Source organism: Panthera leo, chromosome A1, assembly GCF_018350215.1.
Source record: "Panthera leo isolate Ple1 chromosome A1, P.leo_Ple1_pat1.1, whole genome shotgun sequence".
NCBI classification, from domain to species: Eukaryota; Metazoa; Chordata; class Mammalia; order Carnivora; family Felidae; genus Panthera; species Panthera leo.
In genome coordinates this window covers 60,037,302-60,062,464 of record NC_056679.1, presented here as the reverse complement: position 1 = coordinate 60,062,464, position 25,163 = coordinate 60,037,302, and the positions used below count along the sequence as shown (strand labels likewise).

The following is a 25,163-nucleotide window of genomic DNA, read 5'->3' as shown; positions in this document are numbered from 1 at the left end:
AAGCCTGATGTGGGGCTCAAACTCATGAACCTAAGATCATAACTGGAGCTCAAGATCATGAAGTCAGGTGCCCACCCAGGTGCCCCTTCCTATTTTTTCTTATAAAATATACAATTAAATTCCATTTTGAGCAGACATTTGCAATATAGGAGTGGCAAAAATAAATCAGCAGGGTCTTCTCAAACTGGAATAGGAGTTAGCAAAAGAAAATCCTTTTTCTCTGTTTAACTATTAGGTAACAAACAGGCAGTGATCCTTATTTTCCCAATTAGCACCTCATGCTTCTCCATAAATAATTGAATCTAATATTTATCTCTTAAGATGTCCTGCCACAGACTAGTTGAAGAAACTTGAGTCACTTGGTAGATAGGGAATGCGACTTTCAATCCCAGGGTAAGAGAATCAGAGGTTTGTCACTGTTTCTTACTTCCAAAGCACACAGGTTTTCTAGACCTGGTCCTGCAGAGTAAGGAAGATGAAGCCTGTCCACTGCTGCTGTGGTGCGTGGCTGGTCAGCAACTGTCCAGAACCACAAAGGTGTCCACCAGTAAGGACTAATTTGGATAGTTGTCATTGCTTTCCCTAATCTTCAGCTGGAAAATTATATGGCAAATGGAATATTATGATTAGTGAGTCTCAGTAGTGTTCAGCCTTAAACACAGGCTAAGATTCCCCACAAGAATTGGCAAGACTTTCCCACCAGCTCAGAGTACTCCACTCACCCTGTTAACCTCCTTTGGTGTACTTGGGGTCTCCCCTCACCAAATATATCAGACGTGGCACCCTTTCTCCACAGAAGGTGTTATTGTAACATTGGATCTCAGAATCCAGCAATTCAAGGCAACCCTCCTTGATTTTGTCAAAGCCCTAGGGCTTCATAGATGATCTATCCAATGCTTTCATAAAGCTGAGACACTGAAATGAGTAAGTATGATAATCTACAAGATCTGTTCCAAGTTACTTTCAGCAAGAATACTTCTTAGCAACTGGAAGCCCTTCTCACTTATAAAAAGGAGGGGGGGCACCCTGGATGGCTTAGTCTGTTGAGCATCAGACTCTTTTTTGGTTTTTAAGTTTATTTATTTGTTTTTATCCAGAGACAGAGAGAGAGAGAGAGAGAGAGAGAGAGAGAATCCCACAAACTGTGAGATCATGATCTGCGCAGAAATCAAGAGTCTGATGTTTAACTGACTAACCACTCTGCTGCCGCTACACCTGTTTCTTGGTTTCAGCTCAGGTCATGATCTCATGGTCACAGGTTTGAGCCCCTCCTAGAGCTCTATACTCACGGCATAGAACCTGCTTGAGATTCTCTCTCTCCTTCTCTCTCTGCCCCTACCCTGCTCACACACATGTGCTCCCTCTCTCAAAATAAATAACTGAAGATAAAAAAAAGTGTTAGTGGTTGTCCTGTTTCATAACTAACCAGATGTTTATAATGCAAAGATGTGTATTGTCATAGAAGTAGGTATGGGGTATTGTGGAGCACTGATGAGGGCACCATGTTTGAATTACAGTAGTAGGCTCTAGAGAGGAAAAGGGGAAAAAAAGCTTTCTTTTAAAGCAGGGTTGAGAGATCAATTCTGGAAGTAACTGTGATCAGCAGGAGAGCAGCTTAAGCATGAGAACTTGAAAATCCTTCATCTTGGCAAGGGAAAAGGTCAATGGCTTTAAGTTTAGACAGATTTGGGGTCAAATTTAGTCTCTACCATTTACTATAAATAAAATGGAAGTCATTTCTCATCTCCTCTAAGCCTCTGTTCATCCAAAATATTAGAATAATCATATGTACCTTATTATAAACATTGAATTCGTCTTATTGAAAAACAGTGGAGGTCATGAGACTGGCTTGCCTGAGAGCTCTCACAGGTTAGGTGAAAAAGTATAAGATCAGATAGAGAGTAGAGGGTAGTGGCTAACCACTTGATGCTGGAGTCAGTCTTTCCAGGTTCCATTGATTCCTGGTTCTATCACCTACAAAATGGACCTTTGACAATTTACTTCATCTCTCATCTGCAAAATGGTAATTTCAGTACTTCTGCTTCCTATGGCTATGGATTGAGTGACTTAATAAGAGTGAACATTTAGAAAGGATTTTAGAGTGTTTTAAACATTCATTTTTAGGATGTGTACCTGTCTCTCTTTTGCTACTTCTCAGGAACAAAGAAGTTCTGCATTTAACTGCTCCTGCCTCTTCTTGGCCTGATTAATCACTTTTCTATATATTACATTCTACCTCTTTATCTTTTCCATTGCCACTGATACAGGCTGAAATCTATCTAGCCTTAAATGATATATATATATGTGTGTGTATATATATATATATATATATATATATACACACACATATATATATACATATATATATATATGTATGTATATGTGTGTATATATATATATATGTATGTATATGTGTGTATATATATATATATGTGTGTGTGTGTATATATATATGTGTGTGTGTATATATATATATATATATATATATATATATATATCCCTTTTCAAAGTCAATGTACTACCCAACTACCACCCTGAATTCTCATCTTTAGGGCTCAACTTAAGAAACTTCTTCATGATCACAAGGGAAATGAGGCTGGAGCTGTGGGCACTTTTTCTGTCCATGGTGTCTCAGATTCATTCTTAAGGAACTGAGAACTTAATCTCCCAAAATGTCAAAAAGGCCATCATATGCCCCACTACCTACCCCAGCTACTTCAACACACATGCCCAGTAGGCCAGGGTTTGTGGGATGCAATCCATACAGTCACCTCCCCTACAACAACTGCAGGCCTGGAGGGAACCCAGGCACCAATGCCAGGCCATGGCATCCTCTGGTATTACAACTCCAAACTGTCAAAGCCACCAGATAAACCACTGATGGCCTATGTGAGGTACAGCAGAAAGGTCTGAGACCGAGGAAAAGCTTTCAACCATGATCTAAAGTTCAGAGGAGATTGGCCAAGGTTATTAGTGGCATGTGGAGAGATCTCTGATGAAGAAAAACAAGAATATGTAGACAATACAAAGCAGAAAAAGGTAGAATACAATGAATCTGTGAAGGCCTATCATATTTCCCCCCAATACACTGCTTACATAAATGTACAAGGTTGTAAAGAAGCTTCTTTAGAGAAAGAAAGTCAACAGAGACAGTCTTGCATGGCGAAAGGAGAACCTTACATGAGTATTCAGCCTGCCAAAGATCCAGAAAATCGAGATGATGGCTTTTCAGGGAAGTATACAGCCACTGTCCATTTCCAAAGAAACCACTGTCTCATCTGTGAAATCCTTAGTGAGAGTGTGGTGTTTGATCAGTTGTCACGACAAATAGAATGCACGTTCTCAAATGAAAGGCCCAGTCCTTAATGGCTCATCAGCAAACACCAGAAGATGAACTTCAAATAGAGGAGCGGCACCAAGAAGAGAAGAGGAAATTCCTGGAAAGCAGAGATTCATTTAACAATGAACTTAAAAGCTTGTGTGATTTCAAAGTAGTAGTGGATATGGGGAAAAATGCTCCTGAAATTGCACAGGCAGAGGAACACACTCACAAAAGGCAGGAGGAAAGGGAGAAAGAGGCCACAGAACAAGCTGAAGGCAGTCAGAGTAGCATGGTTCCTGAGGAAGAGCAAGCTGCCAGGAAGACTGACGTAAAGAGAGATGACGAGAGCTTCCAAATGGAGACAGAGAAGACATGTCTTGAACAAGGGACAGAAAGCCAACAGAAGGTGAAGGCACATCTACTCCTGAGGACAAGGAGAGTAGGCAGCAGGGAGTGGACAGTATGACTGAGGAAGGGGCCAGTGATGGTGACACTGACTCAGAGAGCAATAATGCAACAGGGGAGGAACCACCAACAGACTCCCCCTGGAAGATGAGAGGAGAGAGTACATGTTGCCTTGTTCTATGTGTTGTAAATACTTCTTTAGGGGCACGTGGGTGACTCAGTCTGTTAAATGTCCTACTTCGGCTCAGGTCATGATCTCATGGTTCATGAGTTTGAGCCCTGCATCAGGCCCTGTGCTGACAGCTCAGAGCCTAGAGTCGGCTTCAGATTCTGTGTCCCCCTTTATCTCTGCCCCTCCTCTGCTCATGCTGTCTCTCTCTGTCTCTCAAAATTAAATAAAAATGTTAAAAAAATAAATAATTTGTTAAATGGGGGGAAAAAAGAAATTTCTTCATCACGGTCTCATTCTTCACTCCATTCTGTCCTGTGTACCCCTGTACTGAGAGAGCTCTTCCTTTCTAGATCACTGTTCTTCATATCACTAAGTTCAACTTTCATCTTGCCTGATATTTCAGAAGCACTTTGTACTACCTTTAAGTTAACGTTAAACCACTACCTCTAAATAAAATAACATTCATAATAACAACCATAATAAAAATGATAGCATATTGCTTCGGTTTCTCTGAGACCACCCTCTACTGGCATTCCTCGAACCTTTTAATTCTCCCTTCTCAACCACATGGATGGTCCGTTTTTTTCTATCCAATGTTTTTTTGTTTGTTTTTTTTGTTTGTTTTTGTTTTTTTGTTTTTTTTTTTATTTTTTTTCTATCCAATGTTTAACTGTTGAATTTCTTCACAGTGTGTCATTGGTCATGTATCTTTTCTCCCTCAGTGTCCTTCAGTTAAGTGTGCATGCAATACCCATGGCTTCAGTTGTTAGGAATACGGTCTGACTTTAACTATATAAATATGTGTCTGCATCTCAGCCCTTTTGAATTCTAACCCCATATATCTGAATAACTGTTTGTATGTTTCCATGTTCCCATGTTTCACAAGTCCCATGTGAACTTGTAGTGTTTTCCTATAATGTCTCCTATCTGAATGAATGATAACAGCATCCATCCAATTGTACAAGTTGGAAACCTGAGAATCCTTCAAGACACCCTCCTATCTCTCATCCCCCATATCAGTGAGGCCTGATGCTCTATTGATTTTGCCTCCTAAATAGCTCTCAGGCTCTGCATCTCTCAGCATCTTTTCTGCCAGGATCCTAACCCAAGTGATCATCTACTATTCCCTGAATTAATGCAACATCCTTCTAAGTGGTTCCAGTTTCTGTCTGTCCTGCAAATTTTTTCTCTACAGTACAGGAAAATTGATCATTTAATAGTGAAAATCTGACTGCAGCTTTCTTGTTCATAATTTTTCAGTGGTTTCCCCACTTTTAACATGTGCAGGGCGCATCATTATCTGGTCTGCATTTCACTCTTCAGCTTTATCACTAACATTTTCCTAGTCTTTCTTTTCACTCTGACCTTCCTTCATTTCCTCTAGTGAGCAATACTGCTCCCTGCCTTAGGCTGTCACAAGCACTGTACCCTCTGCTCTGACCATTCTGACTGTTCTCTTTTTTGTCAGTTAACACTCATCCTTTGGATCTCAATGAAAAAAATCAAAGTTTTTATTTTCCAGCAAATGCTGAGGACATTTACCTAGACTAAGTGAGATCTTTCATTGACAGCACATTGCATTTGTCCTTCATAACACTTACCTTATTTTAATAACCGCTTCTCCCACTAGGCTATACTTTTTGATGACAGGCAAAATGGTGTCTGCTTGACTCACAATTACATTCTTGAATTTTTAAAGGGCTAGAAATCCCAAATTCCAGCAACATTTATTAAAGTCATTTTTTTCCCTCTCCTAGATTCTCCTAGAAAAATTTGTCTTTGCCATCTGGGTGTGAGACAAACATACTTTCCCTAAAACTTGTATTCTAATTTATATTCCTTCATCTAGGAAAGTTAGGTCACTGTTTTTCATATCATGTCTTTCTCCTTCATACGTTCTCAGGATAAGGAGTTTGAATTCCTCTCTCACTTTAGGGGGACCTTCAATAACAAAGGTACCTACAGTAGAAAATAGAGTAGTATATTCAAGGAATTTCTTGGATATACTAACATATGTAAGGAAAGATCAGATTCTTTTTATATTTTAATAAACTTTCCTAGTGTTAACTTTAAAGTCACTTACTGAATGATCCTCTCGAGCTTTCCTGTAGTGACATAGTGATATGCCATTAGACTTTAACTTGCTTTATTTAGAAAGCAAAGGCACAAATCTCACCTTAAATAGTTCAGGGACACACACGTATCCGAATAACCAGGGAGATCCCAGCAGCCTCCAGAATCTCAGAGGTTCAATTTCAGGTGACTAGCACCATCCTAACTGTTGGCATAAGCAATGAGATGAAATCCTTAACAATGGCAAATTGCTGTGGACACATAAAAACAAGATTTGGGGTCCACTTGCTAAGACAATGACCCTGGAGTTAACTTTCATTCTTTACCAATTTGTAACAAATCGAAACAATGTAAACCCCAATGGGCAGAAAAGAGGAGGACAGAAAAACATAGATTGGTGTAGAAAAGTGAGATAAATTAGATAGGAAGAAAAGAAAGAAAGAAGGTTTTGTAGGCTGTAGAAATGATAGCACCATCTCTATGACCCAAATAACCACCAGTTTATATTCTATTTATATTATTCTCCCAGAGCACTATGTTTAACTTTTATTTGGCCTGTTTATAAAATGTTTTTTTGCTGTCATTTTTGAATATGTATTAATTCTTTGATTTTAGCCAATATTTATTATGTTTCTTTTATATATATCTTGAGTACAATGGTGTATATATACATATATATATACGTATATATATGTATATATATACGTATATATATATGTATAATAGTATATATGTAACATATAAGAATACATATTCTCATACGTGTGTATATATATATGTATACACATATACTGAGAAAATAATCATAACTCAGTGGATTCAATAGCTCTTTAAGGGATGCTTCAGTTGCTAAAGGGAAATAAAGGACATAAGGACTACAAAATGGACTTCTTTCATGGCTTCAACTGAGCCTGTGTATATACTCTTCTTGGATAGCCACCTTAGGAACATCTCTTGATAAGACTTTCTGTAACTTGTGACTATCTAAGGAACAATGGGGAAAGATTTCCAAACAGCTCATAAAGTGAATAGCTTGATTTTTTTTCTAGGTTTCATAAAAAACAAAATGGTATAACTATATACAATTGACCCTAAACAATGTGGGTGTTAGGAGCTCCAATCCCTCGCTCAGTTGAAAATTTCTGCATAGATTTTGTCTCCCCACAAACTCCATTACTAATAGCCTACTGTTGGCCAGAGCCTTACTGATTCACATAAACAGTCAATTAGCACATATTTTGTATGTTACATGTATTTTATGGTGTATTCTTATAGTAAAATAAGGTAAAGAAAATAAAATGTTATTAAGAAAATCATATGGAAGAGAAAACACATTTACAGTACTGTACTATATTGAAGAAAAACACTGACATATAAGTGGACCCTGCACAGTTCAAACACCTGTTGTTCAAGGGGTCAACTCTTCCCTTCTGAGATGATTTTACTTTCTAATTTTGCAACTGCTTGTTGAGTTCACTGCAATATATAATGATATATATAATTACTCCCCTAAAGCTTTCTATTCTAAAGGTGGACCCATTGTTTAAGTGAATAATTGTAGAAAAAGGTCTTCTATAGAAGAGTCCATAGGCTAGAATCTCTGCAGTGATCTTAAAAGATTAATCTTTGGTGAGGAAACCTCTATTCATTCTGAAGAAACTGCTGCTGTTATAAAAATAAAATGCCGGTTCAATTTATCAGTGGGAAGATACTTTACATGTGTTATCAGAGTCCTGACATCTCTAGCCTCAGCTCACCTAATTTTTCCTGAAAATCAGTGAGCTGCAGAGGGTAGAGAGGCTCTCATTTTGGATTGTCTGCTCCCCCAACCCAGTCTCTCAGCTGCTAATATCCATATTTGACAATTTCATTCCCTACATTTGTCTCTGAATATGAAAGTATTTGGGATCCAAAAATGTGTCTGTAGACCACATGCCTTTTCCCTTTTGAGGAATTGGAAAGTAATTATTGATTGCTACTGGCCTGGATGAAGGCGTATTTGTGGACTCTTCTTTTTTTGAAGCAAGGCCAGATTTTATTCCTATTAGCCATAGAAGATTGTCCTAAAAGAATCTGGGAAAATTAGGCCTCCTTATAATTCAATAGAAAAGCTGCTCTATCAGTGTTTCCCTACCCACACACTTGTCTTAACATGCCCCATACCTTTTGTACCTTGTATTTTGTTGTGATGTTGAAGTTATATCCTGTATCTTACTCCCTATGCTCAACACATCTTCAGTTACAAATTGATTATTGACTCACCAAAAAAGAATAGCATTTGCCCCTAGGTTCATGGAAACTTTTATATTCATCAGGTCAATTTTCCTTTACTACCAAACTATAGAACACTTAATTCAGCCTCCTGACATAAGCCTACTGAATTCCAGGGATACATGATTTCCTTCCTGGGTATTTTAAGGACTTTAACTTCTGAAATCCTTATGTACTCATCACATTTTAAATTCCTATCAGTAGATTTTCCTACTTGTAGATGAAATAAATTGCATTTATGATGGTATGCAAATATTCTCATGTGATCACAGTACCCCTGATCAGACCACAGCCTTCTCCAATAGCTTCATAAAGATAGCTCCACTAAGCAAGGGTTATTATAAATAGGTCCTTCTTTTTTTTCCCCCAAGAGAGAGAGAGGGAAGGGGGGTGGTGCAGAGGAAGAGAGAAAGAGAATCCTAAGCAGGCCCCATGCTCAGCTCAGATCCTGATGTAGAGCTCAATTCTATGACCCTGGGATCATAACCTGAGCCGAAATCAAGAGTCTGATGCTCAACTGATTGAGCCACCCACACAACCCACAGATTGATTTTTCGAAAAATTTACCCAGATTAGGCCATTAATGGAGGTAGTAAGATGAATCCTGAAGTTTGCTACCCCTACCACCACCACCATCAACCAAGTTCTAGGTTTATGGTACTCCCCTGCAACAAGCAATGAGTCTTCGACCACCTACACTTCATTTCCACATAGCAAAACCCTCAGCAGACATATACTACAGGTGTCTTTCTCATGCACTTAATTACACTCATCATAATATTGGCAGTTATTATCGCATGAAGATTAAAAGTTACATCAGATGTTAATGGGGCCAAGCAAAGTCTTTCACTAATTTCCATATTAGCTGATGCTTTTCTCTTCATAGCTGATTGTTACTGAAAATTAGCTGAACTTAGTACATTGCATCTGAAGTCCAGCTTATTTTCCCATTGAGAAAGATGCTCTCCAAGTTAGACTAGCAATTATTTTTCTTAAATGCCTCAAAAGTGAGGATTGTTACTTTCTGATCTTCTTGTGGTTTCTGTTTGGCATGTATTAACAAGACATCATCAAAGCTTTCAATTAACATATGATAGTTCTGTTTTTGAAAGTGTTCAGATAACTAAAGTTTCTGATGGAACTCTTCATGTCCTCTGCCTATCTTTAATGTGACAGAACTTTGCACTGACAACTTCTCCTAAATGATATGGAGTAGAACTGATTTTTCATTTTTAATCCAAGAGAGTAGAGAATATTGGCCAGGAATCCACATCTGTGGGTATGTCTAGGTTATGACAGTAAGGGCAAATAGACTTGGTAGGTTTTTAAGCTCACTGTATTTATTCGTTAAGTCTCTATGCATTATTAGATTTTTATTTTGCAACACCAGATCAATACAAAATTTAAAAATATGATATTTTTACTTCTTTTCCTTTGAATTGCAATTAACCTACTCCTATGTACCACTCATTTGAGGTTTATTTGTATTAGCTAGCTTTGTTCTGGTAAAACAAACAAACAAACAAAACAAAAGAAAAAGATCCCAAATCTCCACTGGCTTACATTGCACCTGACATTCAGCCTAACAAGTGTACATAGTTTTCTAACTCACATGACACTGTCCAGTACCTGTAACTTGGCTCTTGTCACTCTGCTTCATTTGTAGCTCTGTGCTGAAGGAGCAGCTTATGTTCCGAACATGTCATTCTCATGGGAAAGGAGATTGGCTCTTTGAACTCTTATTTGTAAATGACATCATTCTTGTATGCTCATACTCCATTGGCCAAATGCAGTCAGGTATCAATTAGTTGATTCCTCCTACAGGGAATAGGTACATGGCAAGTCACATGGCAATGGAAGATAATGTAATTTTTTTTTTTTTTTTTTTTTTTTTTACAGGGAGATGAGAGGTGAACAATTGGGGATAATAATAGATCTCTAGCAGTTACCTATGTGGCTTTCGATTGGCCTAGGGCTTTCAGATATTTTGTCTGTTGGATGGCTGACTGCCCAAATAAATATATCAGTTGTCACCCATACATATCCTGATACCACAAGTATAGGAATAGGTTACTGGTGTTACTGCAGATTTCTTAAATGCTGAACATCTTAGTCTACTGAAAAATTCTTTAATGACATTTAGTTTAATTAGTTCTTTAATAATATAATTAACTCAATTGATGACAGTCTTGCCCATCTTATATGCAAAGTGGTTCTTATAAATTGAGTATTCTCATTCCCTCTGGCCATAAATTCCAAGAAGACTGAAACTAATGAAAACCCAAGTACTAATAATGAAATTCCAAGGAATCTGATAATTGACCATCACCTGGAGTATAAGCTGATCACGGTAAGAACCAGAAATAGCATAGACAAGCTATTTTAATGAAACTATCTACTTTTCAGGTGTGTGGAAATGATCTAATCTTTTTTCTGGTTTTGCTTTAATTTCCTAAACTTATTTTCTTTAATTATGTCACTTTAATTTCTGTACCTTTTGAAATTGGAGGCATCTTTCCATTGGTGTTTGTGCTCACTATAGTAGTGTTACCATTTTTTTTCTTGTAAGCTGTAATAAACTGAAGTTACATCTAAAATTTTAGAATTGCTATATCCAGATAGCATGGCTGATTGGTTCTCAATAAATCCTCTTCTTCTCAGAGCATCATAGACCATTTTCATAGTGAGAAGATCACCTGGCAGTTTTCATGGCTTCACATTACTGACAGTCCTAGTCACTTATTCTTCCAGGTGTGTTCTCGTTTCATCCGGCTCTAATGGCTTTTGGGTTTTGAAGGTCCACCTCCTTCCATCAACATTATTTCACCTTTACTTTTAAATGGTGTGTAGATCTATCTGGTAGACCTATCCTTAGTACAGAAACTGGACACATAGCCACAGTTTCTTTCTCTGTGCTTCTTATATAGTAAGTGCATCTTCCTAGCATCCTTCTCCTTTCAGCATAATGGATATAGTAAGAACTATAATGTCAATTAGTTATTTGACTGCCAAAAATATGTGCTATTTGCACAATTCATACACACTGATACCCCATCGAGAAGGATAATTTAATCCAAAATGCAGCCTATGTTACTGCAGGGATAACATATTTAATTTATTTGCCCAGGTCAATCTTTGTTTGTTTTAAAGAAAGAGAGTGCGAGTGGGGGAGAAGAGCAGAGGGAGAGAGAGAATCTTAAGGAGACTCCACACTCAGCATGGAGCCTAACATGGGGCTTGATCCCATGACCCTGGGATCACGACTTGAGCCAAAATCAAGACTTGGATGCTCAACTGACTGAGCCACACAGGTGCCCCAGTCCTGGTTTATATTTGTTGTGTTTACATAACTACCTTTCACAACTGCAAGAGTGCGCATTTGGAAAACAAATTATATAATTACCCTATTTATTGTAGATACAGTATCTAATACAAATCTCAACTAAACCTTGACTTCCTTTTTGTACATTTCTTCTTAGTACTTCCCTTTAGTAAATCCATACATTTCCTAGTCATACTTTTTCATTAAATGTGCCATCCTTACTTTCCCTCGACTTCATGACAAACTGTGTCACACTGGAGCACACTAAATAGAACCTACGAATGCTGTTTATTGTTTGCTTAAATATTCCTCATTGGTGCAAACATATGAGGTTGCTTCACCCATTTGGAAGAAGTTCCCCAATTGATTCCATTATTGGTTTATTTTTCAACTTTCAAAAGTTATTGTAACCATCTGGGTGAGTCAGTTTACTCTCTAGAATCTTCCCTGAGCCTGCTGTTAATATCAAGCTCACAATTTATAACTAAATATCTGCCTTCTCCCAGCCCCATATTTAAAGGACTTGGGGCACCTGTGTGGCTCAGTCAGTTAAGCATCAGACTTCGGCTCAGGTCATGATCTTGTTGTCCTTGAGTTTGAGCCCCGCATCGGACTCTGTGCTGACAGCTGAGAGCCTGGAATCTGCTCCGGAGTCTCTGTCTCCTTCTCTCTCTCTGCCTCTCCCACACTCTTGCTCTGTCTCTCTCTCTCTCAAAAATAAACATTAAAAAATAAATAAACAAAAGACTAGACCATCTTCCACTGTTGTTATTTTTACTTTGGTATATCTCTCATTTTCTTCCCACATATATATTTTTTATTCTCTAAAACTTTGTATCTTTTCATTACGAAGTCTCCTTTTTACTTTAACTAACGATGATTTCTATCATTTTCGAGGCTGAAGGGCCTACACATTCATTCTCTTATAGGATAGTTTTTTCTACCTTTAAAATTTTGTATTCATTGTGCCCACTGAGGAAAAAAAAAATTGATGAAGAAAAAATACCCTCCTCAATAATTTCAAAATATATACATATCTCAAATCGTTACTTTTGTATACCATCAACTTACACAGTATTCTATACCAATTATATTCCAATAAAGCTGGAAAAGAAAATTTCCTCCTTGTTCAACTTGCTAAATACTGTGTAATAGTTTCCACAAGCCCCAACCTATCTCTAAATTCCACCACCTTCAAGCAGGAGAGCCTGTCATATCCACCTATTCCTCATGCAAATCAGAAAATGAGCCAAAATCATACTCAGACACGAAAGAAGGAATAACAAATGGACCTTGAGTAGAGAGAAGGAAGGAAGGGTCAGTCATAGTGGCTTGGGCTGGGATCCCAGAGTGGGGAAAGTTGGGAAAATGAGAGACTTAAGAGAATGTGAGGTATATCAGATTCTGGGAGAGGAGGAAACCAGATATAAACTGTTCCCAGGGGTTATTTATTAAATCCTGTTGCTATCCTATAAAACACTGGAATAAAAAGTATAGACTTTTTCACTTAAGTTTTTATTTACTGGTTAGCTCCCCTGATTGTGCGGTATTCTTTAAATGGACCTCAGTCCCTGGTTTGACTCATGTAAATGGCTGCATCAATAGTGTTACAAGCACATTAGTGTTACCATGATTTTCAAAAACCACATAATTCCAAGTGCAGGCTTCTTAGCAAATTTGAGGGCTTTATTTGAAGAATATGGAAAGTTCCTACGTAATTAGGATGACTATTAGATATCTTTTAATTAATAATGTACACAGCAACACTCATAATCTGGGTCTGTAACATCTATTGTTATAATTGCCACTGATTTAAAACAAGCCTCAGCCAAGTTGGGCTGACATAGCACAGAAGAAGGATACCTTAGACAGATTTCTAGAAAGCCAGATGCATTCCTAGAGGCTATTTATTCCAACTACAGTTTTCTTTTTGAGACAGGATTTTATTCCACAACAAGGAAAAGAGTAACAAAATTTAAACTGTCAATATAAAGCCACCCTCCTGGACCTAAAACCCAAAACTAAAAATCTAGTATCCTCTAGACCTCTGTGCAAGAGCCAAAATAAACTTCCCAAACCTTACAGGTATATTTACAGCTTCAGGAGATTGTACCACCATCACACACCAAATCTGGTATCAAATTGAATCTCTGAGATTTTCAAGTCAGACGTAGACTACAAATAAGGGACAGAAAATTAAATTGTGCCTTGGGTGGGACCAGCAAAATTCTGTCAATGGGTATATGCAGGAGCAAACAGAGCTACTCCAAAGGCAAACCAAAGAGTACTTCTTAATAGATATTGGAGAAATGAGCAAATCCTAATTTAGTTTTTTTAGTTCAGCATTTATCTTTGTTGTATAGGTTAAAAAGATTTGTGGCAGTTGATTTATTGAGAATGATTCAGTTACTTTTGTAAATGTGCCAATTGATATGGAATAAAAAAAATTTTCAACCAAATTCACTTTTAAGTGTATTTATACTGAAGGAACGAGGTAAAGGAAGCTCAAAAAAGAAATGAAAACAACTCATATATGTCTGGTTTCACTTGAATGACCTACCATATCCCTCTCCCCACTACCACTGCCCACTATGTCCCAGGCTCTGTTCTGTAGCTCCATGACATTATTAATATAATTAGAGGTCAAGGTGTCCAATGAATTGGTTAACTTGCACACATATGCTAAACTTAATAGTTAACTATCCTTCACATATTACTCAAAAAGAAACCATTACTTTGCGTATGCTCACAGCCTTGACATGGGCCAGATGTTCTCAGTATAACATGCTACCAAACTAATGAGCTGTTAGTGTTTGTGTTCATGGAATCCATAGCAATTTTGCTTTCATTTTAGATATTTCAGTCCCTTTTATATTGATATGAAAAGTTCAATGATACCTAACATTATACAAAAATGAGAGACTCGTAGAGTTTTTTGTTTGTTTGTTTTGTTTTTATATCAGTACCATTTATTTAAGGAATATGTTACAGAAAGCACAGAAAATTAGAATCAGACTAGTTAGGCCATAACTGAAATGATGTGGACTCACACTGCAGGTTTTTTAATAAAGTAAAAAAAGGGAAGTGAGGATGCTATTCTATTTTATCTAAATCAAAAGGATTAAAAAGGAACATTTTTCTTTGCAATGGAAAAATGATGCTTTGGTTTAAAAGGCAATTTGTTTTGTCAGTTTTAAGGTACTAGCTGGATTGTTCTTATTCTCTTATTCATTTTAGGAATTTTTTTTCATTCTCTGCTAATTTCTATTTTTCTTTCAGTTCTCATTTGGAAAGCTACCTATTCAGAGAATCCCTCTTCACATTAGGTTATGCCATAAGGGACCTGGACTTTATTTTCCCAGTTAGTTATTTCTTTTTTCAAATAATTTACCCCTTTCTTCTGGTAGGTGCTTGAAGCATTCTTCTGTTCCAGACTGAAATCATCCTCCATATACTTAAGAAACTTCTCCAAAGGAATATTATACCTATACTTTGCTAGTTGTTTTTTCTTCTCACTTCCTTAATGAAAAACAATTAATTTGGAAAATTTATTATATTTTTAATGGAGATTATTAAACAATGCATACTTGCTCTTTACTTGATGAAACATCAATGAAAAGATATTTGGCTATAAGGAATTAATGGAGGCATAAATTAATCCGATTGAAAAGCACCTGTCAAACTTGCAAATTAAGGATTTGAGCGACTTCATTTTGACACCAGTTTGCAGTCATGGTCTTTGTCTTTATGTTTTTACAGAATAAAATTGTTCCAAATTGCCTCTAAATTCTTATGCTGAAGCCCCAATGCCTGATGTCTTAGAATGTGAATGGATTTGGGGACAGGAACTTTAAAGAGAGATTTTTGGTTAAATGAGGTTATAAAGGGGGGGGGGGCCCTTATCCAATATAACCAGTGTCCTTATATGAAAGGGAAGACACCAGAAAAACACATGCACAGAATAAAGGTCATGTGAGAACACAGTGGCAACATGGTCATCTGTAAACCAAGGGGAGAGGCTTCAGGAGAAGCCGGAACTGCCAGCACCTGGACCTCTGGCTTCCAGCCTTCAGAACTGCCAGAAAATAAATTTCTGTTGTTCAAAGCACCCAGTGTGTGATATTTTGGTACAGTAGTGCTAGCAAACTAATACTATAGGTAAATACTGATGGCTACCTAATATAGGAAAACATTGACATTTTATAAGATTTAAGTAAAACCCTACACTAGCTGTCTCTAAATAAATCAAAGTAATCTCTAAATGTTTGTAAATATGTGTGTGTGTGTGTGTGTGTATTTTTTTTTTCCTCTGCTCAAATGTTGCTTTGGGATTTCCATACCCTGGGGATTTAGTACAATTTGACTCAAACTCAAGTTCACCAGCAGAGACAATTCAGTGCTCTTCCTCAGATTTTATAGCTTCTGTTTTTTGTTTGTTTGTTTTGTTTTGTTTTGTTTTTAAATTTCCACAGAGCTACCTCATGCTTCTACATTTACCTAGGGAATTTGATTTCTTCTACCCCATCAACACATACACATTGCATTTCAGAGCATAATCCTAGCCGTCATCAAATTCAATCACCAGATATGTCATTGTATTTGTAGTTTATTGAAGATTTTTTCAGATCATGGGAGGTGACTTTTCAGGAGACCTCATACAGACATGGGGGTTTTGATATGTGACAATATTCATTATATTGCAGACCCCAAGAACACTAATCATTCTTCTAGAAACTCAGTCTCTCAATAACTTCCTAATGTTCAAACTCCAGGAAGATGATTCTCTCTGATTTGCATAACCCCTGTCTTCCACTTCAATTCTCCATTGTCTTAAGCTATTTATCTCTTGGAGGAGTTTCCCAATAAGCCAATTTGTCATTCTCACTCTTACCTCTTAATTTATCACCAATTTTAATGCAGATATGAATGCAATATTTTAAAAACAGAATCTTGATCCTATGTTTTATTAATGTTAGCTTTTCTTTGTTCACTAGAATTATGTGGTAAGCATGTCTTAGGATCATTAATTATATTCTAAAATATTTACAATGGTTAAAATATTATATTATTTGAATGCTCTATGATTTATTAACTGTTCTTCTGCAATCAAACATGTTAGGTGGATCCATTTTTTGCAATTAAAAATTACACTGATAGAATAATCTTTGAACATCATTTTTTTTGGTAAATTTTGGCTATTTTCTTATCATTGACATCTTACAAAGGAATTCTAGATCAAAACTATAAAATATGTTGTTTCCTTATTAATAATTATAAAAGTAATCAATCATTCCCACTAGAAATCAATAGATACTGTAATTTATTTATTTATTTATTTATTTATTTATTTTTGAGAGAGAGAGATAGAGCAGGGAAGAGGGGCCAGGGAAGAGAGAGAGAGAATCTTAAGCAGGTTCTTTGTTCGGCATGGAACCTGATGTGGGACTCAATCTTACAACCCTGAGATCATGATGCAAGCTGAAATCAAGAGTTAAACACTGAACCAGCTGAGCCACCCAGGCACCCCTGTAATGTATTATTTTAACAATTTATAAAATTAATATAATATAAAACATAATGAATTACAGCTTATTTTGATAAACTCTATCTTAGAAAAATTGTCTATGAATATCTACAAATATATTGTATATACATATGTTTATATATAATACATAGTTGTATATATATAGTTAAAGGTGTTTCAAAATATGAATAATATTCTCTTCAATTTTAAAGCAGCTGCACACATTTCAACTTATGAAGATAAAAAATAATCAACTTTGTATTAGTGGAGATTTAATGTGTTTCATTATTTTTCTCATAAATCTTGCTGCAAGTAATACCTGTTATGTATAACCCTCTGCGTAGCTAGACTGAATTTGATGGTTCAAAGCATATTCACATTTTAAAATTTAATGAATTTGAACAAATAATTCTCCAAAATTGTTCAATTACTTTCCATTCAGGAGAGCAGATGCTACATATTTCATTTTTTTCTAACAGTCATATCATATATTTTATTAATATAACAATGACTTGATGGATAAGAGTTTGATAGAATATTATCTTTATATTTTTATTCCACAAAGGTAAGCAATATTTCTTAAGTGTAGATACTATTTAATTTCTTCTTATATAAAATATATTAAATATATATATACAGATATGCATGTATAACATTAGTCTGATAGAGTTATAGCAATATTTTACAATTATTTGGGATCACTCCAATCATTTTCATGCTCTAGTTCAACTTATGTAGCCCAGAAGTTTCCTGTCTCTTCAAAATGATAAGAACTAGTCTTAAAAAATATTCTAGCCTCAGAGCCTTTGGGGAAATTTTTATTTTATTTTTTTTCCATTTTCCCCTATTATTCTTATTTTCTTGTTTATTTGTTTGAGGAGCTCAGTTATCTTTAAAACGTTTATATTATTTTGCTCCAGTACATAGACAAAGCTCATGCATTTCTATTTTTACATAGCTTTTGTCATTATCAGCTTATCTGGGTAGCTTTTTTATTGTTTTTAAAAAAAAACTTTTAGTGTTTATTTTTGAAAGAGAGACAGAGTACAAGCAGGGGAGGGGCAGAGAGGGAAGGAGACACAAAATCTGAAGCAGGCTCCAGGCCCTGAGCGGTCAGCACAGAGCCTGATGTGGGGCTCGAATTCATGAACCACGAGATCATGACCAGAACCAAAGTCAGATGCTTAACCGACTGAGCCACCCAGGGACCCCACTTTTTTTTACTGTTTAAACATAATAGAAGTTATCACCTTTTTTATTAATATAATTAATAATTTTTATTGTATGACAAATATTTAATATATGCCAACTCCCTGCAAGTGTCTAATTAGACTCAGATACAGGTGGATTTAAGATAACAGCACTTGAATAGGTGAGAAATCCCTCATGCCATTCTTCATTGTGCATACTGTTGGATTAAAACGTGAATAGTCAGTGCAAGCTACTTCTCTCAATGTATTGATTGTGTTCAGATCGAAAAATGCTGAACCACCCATTTTTCGTATCTGGAGGAAATTCTCCCACTGCCAAGTAAAGTGTGTACATTGAAATTATTACATTTTCTGCACTGATTTCCCTTTCATTGAGTAAGTGAATGGGGATTGTATAGGCAGAGATAATCTGGATACTTCACCGATGAAGATGTCTCTAAGTAGTTTAAAATAAAATACTAATAAGAGCAAAGTGTTCAGGTTTAAAAAAAAAAAAGTTAAGTTGTACTTACAATTATTGTCACATTGTGAATTATCAAGCATAATGTAATGGAGAAAATTATTGGTTACCTTACCTAAGAAATTTATTAAAAACAATTTTTTTAATGTTTATTCATATTTGAGAGAAAGAGATGGAGCGACAGCAGGGGAGGAGCAGAAAGGGAGATGCAGAATCCAAAGCAGTTTCCAGACTGAGTTGTCAGCGCAAAACCCCACGTGGGGCTACAAATCACTGACCGTTCAATCATGACCTGAGCTGAAGTCGGGTGCTTAACTGACTGAGCTATTCAGGCGCCCCTAAGAAATTTATTTTATATCCATACATATCACTGTATAAATATATATTCCCTTAGTGGAGAACCACTAACAGGATTATATTAATTATTTTAAGATAGTTCAGTATAAGTCAATGGTAGGATTCTAGCATCGTTTGTATTTTGAGATGTACTGCTAATATTTCGGCGATTGTCTTCACTGAATATTTATTTGTTTATGTATTTATGTATGTATTTATCATGTATTTTTAATGTTTAGTTATTTTGAGACAGAGAGAGAGGGAGAAAAGAGTGTGAGCAGAGGAAGGGCAGAGGGAGAGGGAAAAAGAGAATCCCAAGCAGGTTCCATGCTCAGTAGGGAGCCCAGCAGGGAGCTCCATCTCACCACCATAAGATCATGACCTGGACCAAAATCAAGAGTCAGATGCTTAACCGAATGTCAGCCACCCAGGCATCCCTGAATATTCATTTTTCTGTATATATTTAAAATTGTGATATTTCTGTGCCTACGGATTAATTTTTTCATTTAAACATGTAATGAGAGTTGAAAGGAAAATATAATTCCTTAAATAAAATTATGTGTCATAATATTTCCGGGAATATTTATTTAACTTATATCCAGTATATCCCATAGATATATATATGTATTAAAATGACTCAGTTATTTTTTAAGAATCAAAATTTCATTTTTTTCACAAACCCGTAATTAATTGAATAAGAGAAAAAAGTATATTTAAAAGTAAACCTTCGGGTAGCTGGGTGGCTCAGTTGGTGAAGTGTCCAACTTCAGCTCAGGTCATGATCTCATGGTTCATGTGTTCGAGCTCCACGACAGGCTCTGTGCTGACAGCTCAGAGCCTGGAGCCTGCTTCAAATTCTATGTCTCCCTCTCTCTCTGCCCCTCCCCCACTTAAGTTCTATCTCTCTCCCTCTCAAAAATAAATAAGGCATTAAAAAAATAAAAATAGGGGCACCTGGGTGGCTCAGTCGGCTGAGCATCCGACTTCAGCTCAGGTCATGGTCTCACAGTTTGTGAGTTCAAGCTCCACATCGGGTCTGTGCTAACAAACAGCTCAGAGCCTGGAGCCTGCTTCAGATTCTGTATCTCTTTCTCTCTCGACCTCCCCTGCTCATGCTCTGCCTCTCTCTGTCTCTCAAAAATAAATAAATGTTAAAGAAAAAATTTAAAAAAATAAAAAAATAAAAAAATAAAAATAAAGTAAATCTTTAAAGAAGCTTCTATTTAAAAAGGGGGGGGGGGGTGCCTGAGTGGCTGAGTCAGTTAAGTGTTGGACTTCAGTTCAGGTCATAATATCATGGTTTGTGGGTTCGAGCCCCATGTGGGCTCTGTGCTCCAGCCCAGAGCCTGGAGGCTGCTCTTGATTCTGTGTCTCCCTCTCTTTCTGCCCCTCCCCTACTTATGCTCTGTCTTTCTCTCTCAAAAATAAATAAACATTAAAAAAAAGTAAAAGAGCTTCAATTGATACTTGTTTCACTGAAAGAGACAAACAATTATAATACAATGAGGCAGTGTGAAATGGAGACAGCCCTATAAGACTAAAGGAAAATGGGCCCCTGACTGAATATCTAGGAAATCTTCCCTGAATAGAGGGCAATTTAACTGACATGTGGTAAAGGTAAAAAAATTGTTAGGTAAATAAAAGGAGTATGTATCCCCTGGATAAAAGAAACAACATATGCAGTGACACTGAGATTTTAAAAAGCGTGGCCAGGTATCAGGTAGAGTTCCCTAGAAGTAGAACATGAAATGGGGTTATTAATTCAAGTGTTCTCTCTGGAATGTGTTCTCAAGGAAAGGGAAGCAGGAAAGTAAGACAGGGAGGGTAAAAAACAAACAAAAGAGTGTAGTTTTTACATGGACAGTACCTAGTATCACACAGGAAAGCTTTGGGGACAGAACTGCAACACAGAGTTAGTCCTGCCTTCAGACCATCATTCATTGCCTTCAGTCAGTCCCTGCCTGAGGTCTAACCTCAGAAGTGGGATGGAGCTTCTCAGATAGGGTGGCCCCTGTGTAATGTGGCCAATTCTCTAGGGAAGGAGGGAAATTGTGAGTTGTTTTTGGCCAACAAACCCAAAAGCAGCCTGCGGCATTGTACTTTGTGTACTCAACTCCATTTGTTTCTTACCTTGACTTTGTCAATTCTGATAATGCCTTTTTTTTTTAAAATTCTGGTTTATCACAATGTCTAGGAAAACTTACAAGGTGGGGAAGAGTGGGACCAATAGCCTTTTTTGCTGCAATTTCTATTGAGGTCTTTTCTGCTGCTCATTATTGCCATTGTCCACCACCCATTTTGGATTCTCCTTTAAGTCTATATTTCTGTTGGGAGTGTAGTACGTCTACTCTGTTAGGTGGCTTATCAATTGGTTTGACCCAACCTTTAGGAAGGGCCAGTCACTGGATACCATGCCTTCATCAAGCTGTGATTATGGTACTTAGCTACTTACAGTTAGAACCAGAGCCAAGGGCACCAAGAGATGCTCTGGAGGGGTCACCTAAGGGCAAAGTGATTTCTCCTTCTGCCTTTATGGTGTCAGTTTATGTCCTCATGGCTATCATGGTCAATTACCTGTACCAGAACATTAACTCCTTTCTTTTCTATTAGCAAGAGAAACTCAAATTGGCTAGATGATGGCTTTAGCATAAGGTTCAGTGGGACTCCTATTGTGCCCTACCCTGTGGAAGCACTCCCTGTCTGGAGACCAGAAATGAGAACTGCAAGTTTCTCAAGCAGTTCACTGGAAATGGTGTCATGAGGTCACTCTGGCTTATACCTATTGTTTCCCAAACCTATGATTGTATTTCTGGGGGACATAGCACCATACAATGGCCATATATTCTATCGTGAAAGATAGAACCTATTTTCTCAAGATGTCATCTCCTTTCTGGCTTCTCAGCTGTGTTTTCAAAAGGCCATTTATTATTCCATTGCTGTAGTAAGAAACAACTTGATAATGCATTATGTGGATGTGTCTAATGGATTTTATCATCCTGTGCTCACTACACTTCCTTTCCTGTAAAGTGGATTCCTTGTATGAGGAGATGCTATGTGAGATCCCGTGTTGGTAGATGAGATTCTCTGGAAGCCCTTGGATGTGGGCACTTCCAGCAAAAAAAAAAAAAAAAAAAAAAAAAAAAAAGGAGAGGGCAAATTAATCCAAGAATATGAGTCAGTCTCAATCAATAAGGAAATTTGTCTGCTCAAGGCAGAAGGGACCTGAGCCAATCAGCTTGCTATTAAATAGCTGGCTCTTTTCCTTCAGGATGCTGACTTATTGGGGACTGTATTGCTAGCAAATTGTTTATTCAGCAGCACCAGTAGGTAGTATTTGGTTTGAAGAAACCCATGCTATTGGGCCTATACATATCAAATACCTCTGCCACTATATTATTGATTTTCATGATTCCATTGCATATTGGAACACATAACTGGATTGGCATAGGCCAGAGATGGACTGAAATCTACCTACTGAAATCTGTTGTCTAATTACTTATTTAGTGATGCTTCTGCTGGGCACTCATTTGTGATACAAAGATCTCTGTGCTTTGTTCCCATGTCTGTAGGCCCATCTGCCTACTTCTTCGCCAGGTCTCCTTGTCATCAGCATTCCAATTTCACTCTTTCCAGTCCCCTAACCAAAAAACTAAGCCAATCTCTGTTGTCTTGAGTATGCATACTCTTATTAAGGTCTTCTCTCTGTCTACTTAAGCAACCTTAACCCACGCTCATTGAGAGAATTTCTTCACTGCTCTCTTCTAGGGCCACTTTTGGGAAGAGCTTCAGTGAAAATGCAGATAAGTTTTAGCTTACACCTTCATACCAGGCTATTCACGAAACAAGTTCATGTGTTTTCATCTTTCATCACCTCCTCCCCAGGAGGCCATTAAGCTATAGTTAACAACTAAAAGAGAAAGGCACTAGTGCAATGTTGGCAGGTGACACTGGGGACTGGGCAGCTTACTTGCAGAGCTTACTTATGCTCTTTAAATATGCTTGAGTGGACTTCTATTTTATGATGGATTGACTTTAAGCCCACCCACACTTACGACTTTGTGGATCTGACAGTATCTACTTCATAGTGGAAAGTTTGGGACACATGATCAGTTGCTGTCTCGTAGTCAGACACTTTTTCTACTACTGCTCAGGAGCATGTGAAGAGCTGGTGTTAAAATGTTACAGAGTTCTCTGCTACAGAAATCATTGCCTTCCTCCAGAGCTCCAGTGTCTGTCTACACCGTGACTATTTTATTAAGACTTGTCAGTCTTAGAATTACTTAGTAAATTCGTATGATATATTTTTCTACCACTGATACCTCACATACCGTTGGATCTGTAGGATTATAATGGCCTAAATGGTGAAGCTTCTTACATCACAGCCTAAAACTGCCTTAAACCCATTTTTAATTCTCCCCTCATTCAAATCTAGTAGTACTTACACTACTAGTAAACAGTATGGAATATGTTTATATCAATACCTAAAGGGGTTTGGGGCTCCTTGGGGGCTCACTGGGTTAAGTGTGTGACTTTGGCTTAGGTCATGATCTCGCTGTTCCCAAGTTGGAGCCCCGCATAGGGCTCTGTTCTGACAGCTCAGAGCCTGAAGCCTGTTTCAGATTCTGTGTCTCCTTCTCTCTCTCTGCTCCTCCCCCACTTGCTCACCCTCTCTCTCTCACTCTCTCTCTCAAAATTAAATTAAATTAAATTTTAAATAAAAAAAAACTAAAGGTACCTTCCAATCTTTGTACTTTTTCTTAGTTGTAGGAGGTACAAGGTACAATAACTTGCCTTTTACTTTGGAATGGAATGTCCTAGCATGTCCCCAGACAATTGGACCCTAAGAACTTCACCTATGTGGCAAGACCTTAAATCTTTGTAAGTTTTATCTTGTATGTTCTAGAATAAAGTTATGTTACCAAGTCATTCAGAATGCCTGCCACATCTTACTCATCAGTTACAATTAATATGATGTCATCAATAGAGTGGACCAATGTGATGTTCTGAGGGGTATCCAGCACATCAGAATTCCTTTGGGTTATTTTAGGAAGGTGAGCAGATGTATTACATAGCACTGGGGGGAGAGAATTAGTGTATAGTATATATGTGTGAACTGCTTCTAATCTTTCTTGATGAGTATGCAAGAGAAAACATTCTACAGATCAAAGTTGCATATCTTTTGGTAAGAATACTACAACTTGGTAATAATACTTGGTAAGAATACTACAACTCACACTGGTGTTGTGATTGGGACCACTACTTGGTTAAACTATGCTAATCTTACTTGGTAAGAATACTACAACTCACACTGGTGTTGTGATTGGGACCACTACTTGGTTAAACTGTGCTAATCCACTAGCTCCTACCATTATCCATGTGATATTTTTTTCATGTACCAGATGTTGAATTAAATAGGGATTTAAGAGGGGCCAACTCCATCTTTTACGTCTAAGACGGTGCCAACAATTTCTGCCATTTCTCCAGAGATATAATATTGCTTTTAGTTTATTACCTTGATCAGAGTGGGAAGATTTGCATCATTTCAGTGGCCTCTACCTTGCCTTATCCACAGTAATAGCTTCTACTGTACAGGTTAAGGAAACAACGTGAGGGCTCTGTCAGCTGCTAAGTATGTCTGTTCCAATTTTGTATTTTAGAAGTAGGGAAATCATCGCTGGAGTTTTCTTTATAACTTAGACCTAGTGCAGGACACAACTTATTTATTTTTCTTTCTTTCTTTTATTTGAGTGTAATTGACACACAATGTTACATTAGTTTCAGGTGTAGGATACAGTGATTTGGCAAGTTTACACATTATGCTATGCTCCCCACAAGTGTAGCTACCATCCATCGCATTACATTGCCATTACAGTATCATTGGCTGTATTCCTTATGCTCTACCTTTTGTTCCTGTGACTTATTCACGATTTATTACTTAGGTTGTATGCCCCTTTCCTCTGATGGGTTTGATGATGCCTTATGGTCTCAGGTATCATTGTCAATTTGCACTGTATTCACCAACTCTTGAAAGGTCTGGAAAGGTCTGGGTATTCTGATTTCCCTATAG

At 37.2% G+C, this 25,163-nt stretch overlaps 1 long non-coding RNA gene and 1 pseudogene across 1 annotated transcript; one reads left to right on the top strand and one right to left on the bottom strand.

Annotated features, from left to right (window-relative positions):
• The first annotated feature begins 2,672 nt into the window (after nt 1–2,672).
• Nucleotides 2,673–3,943, top strand: LOC122229410 (annotated as a pseudogene).
• A 2,155-nt stretch (nt 3,944–6,098) lies between these two features.
• Nucleotides 6,099–23,911, bottom strand: LOC122199388. The gene is made up of 3 exons (XR_006193494.1): nt 23,832–23,911; nt 9,873–10,061; nt 6,099–6,223 (listed from the first exon to the last, which is right to left on the bottom strand). It is a non-coding gene; the product is annotated as an uncharacterized LOC122199388 (long non-coding RNA).
• Between the last annotated feature and the right edge of the window lie 1,252 nt (nt 23,912–25,163).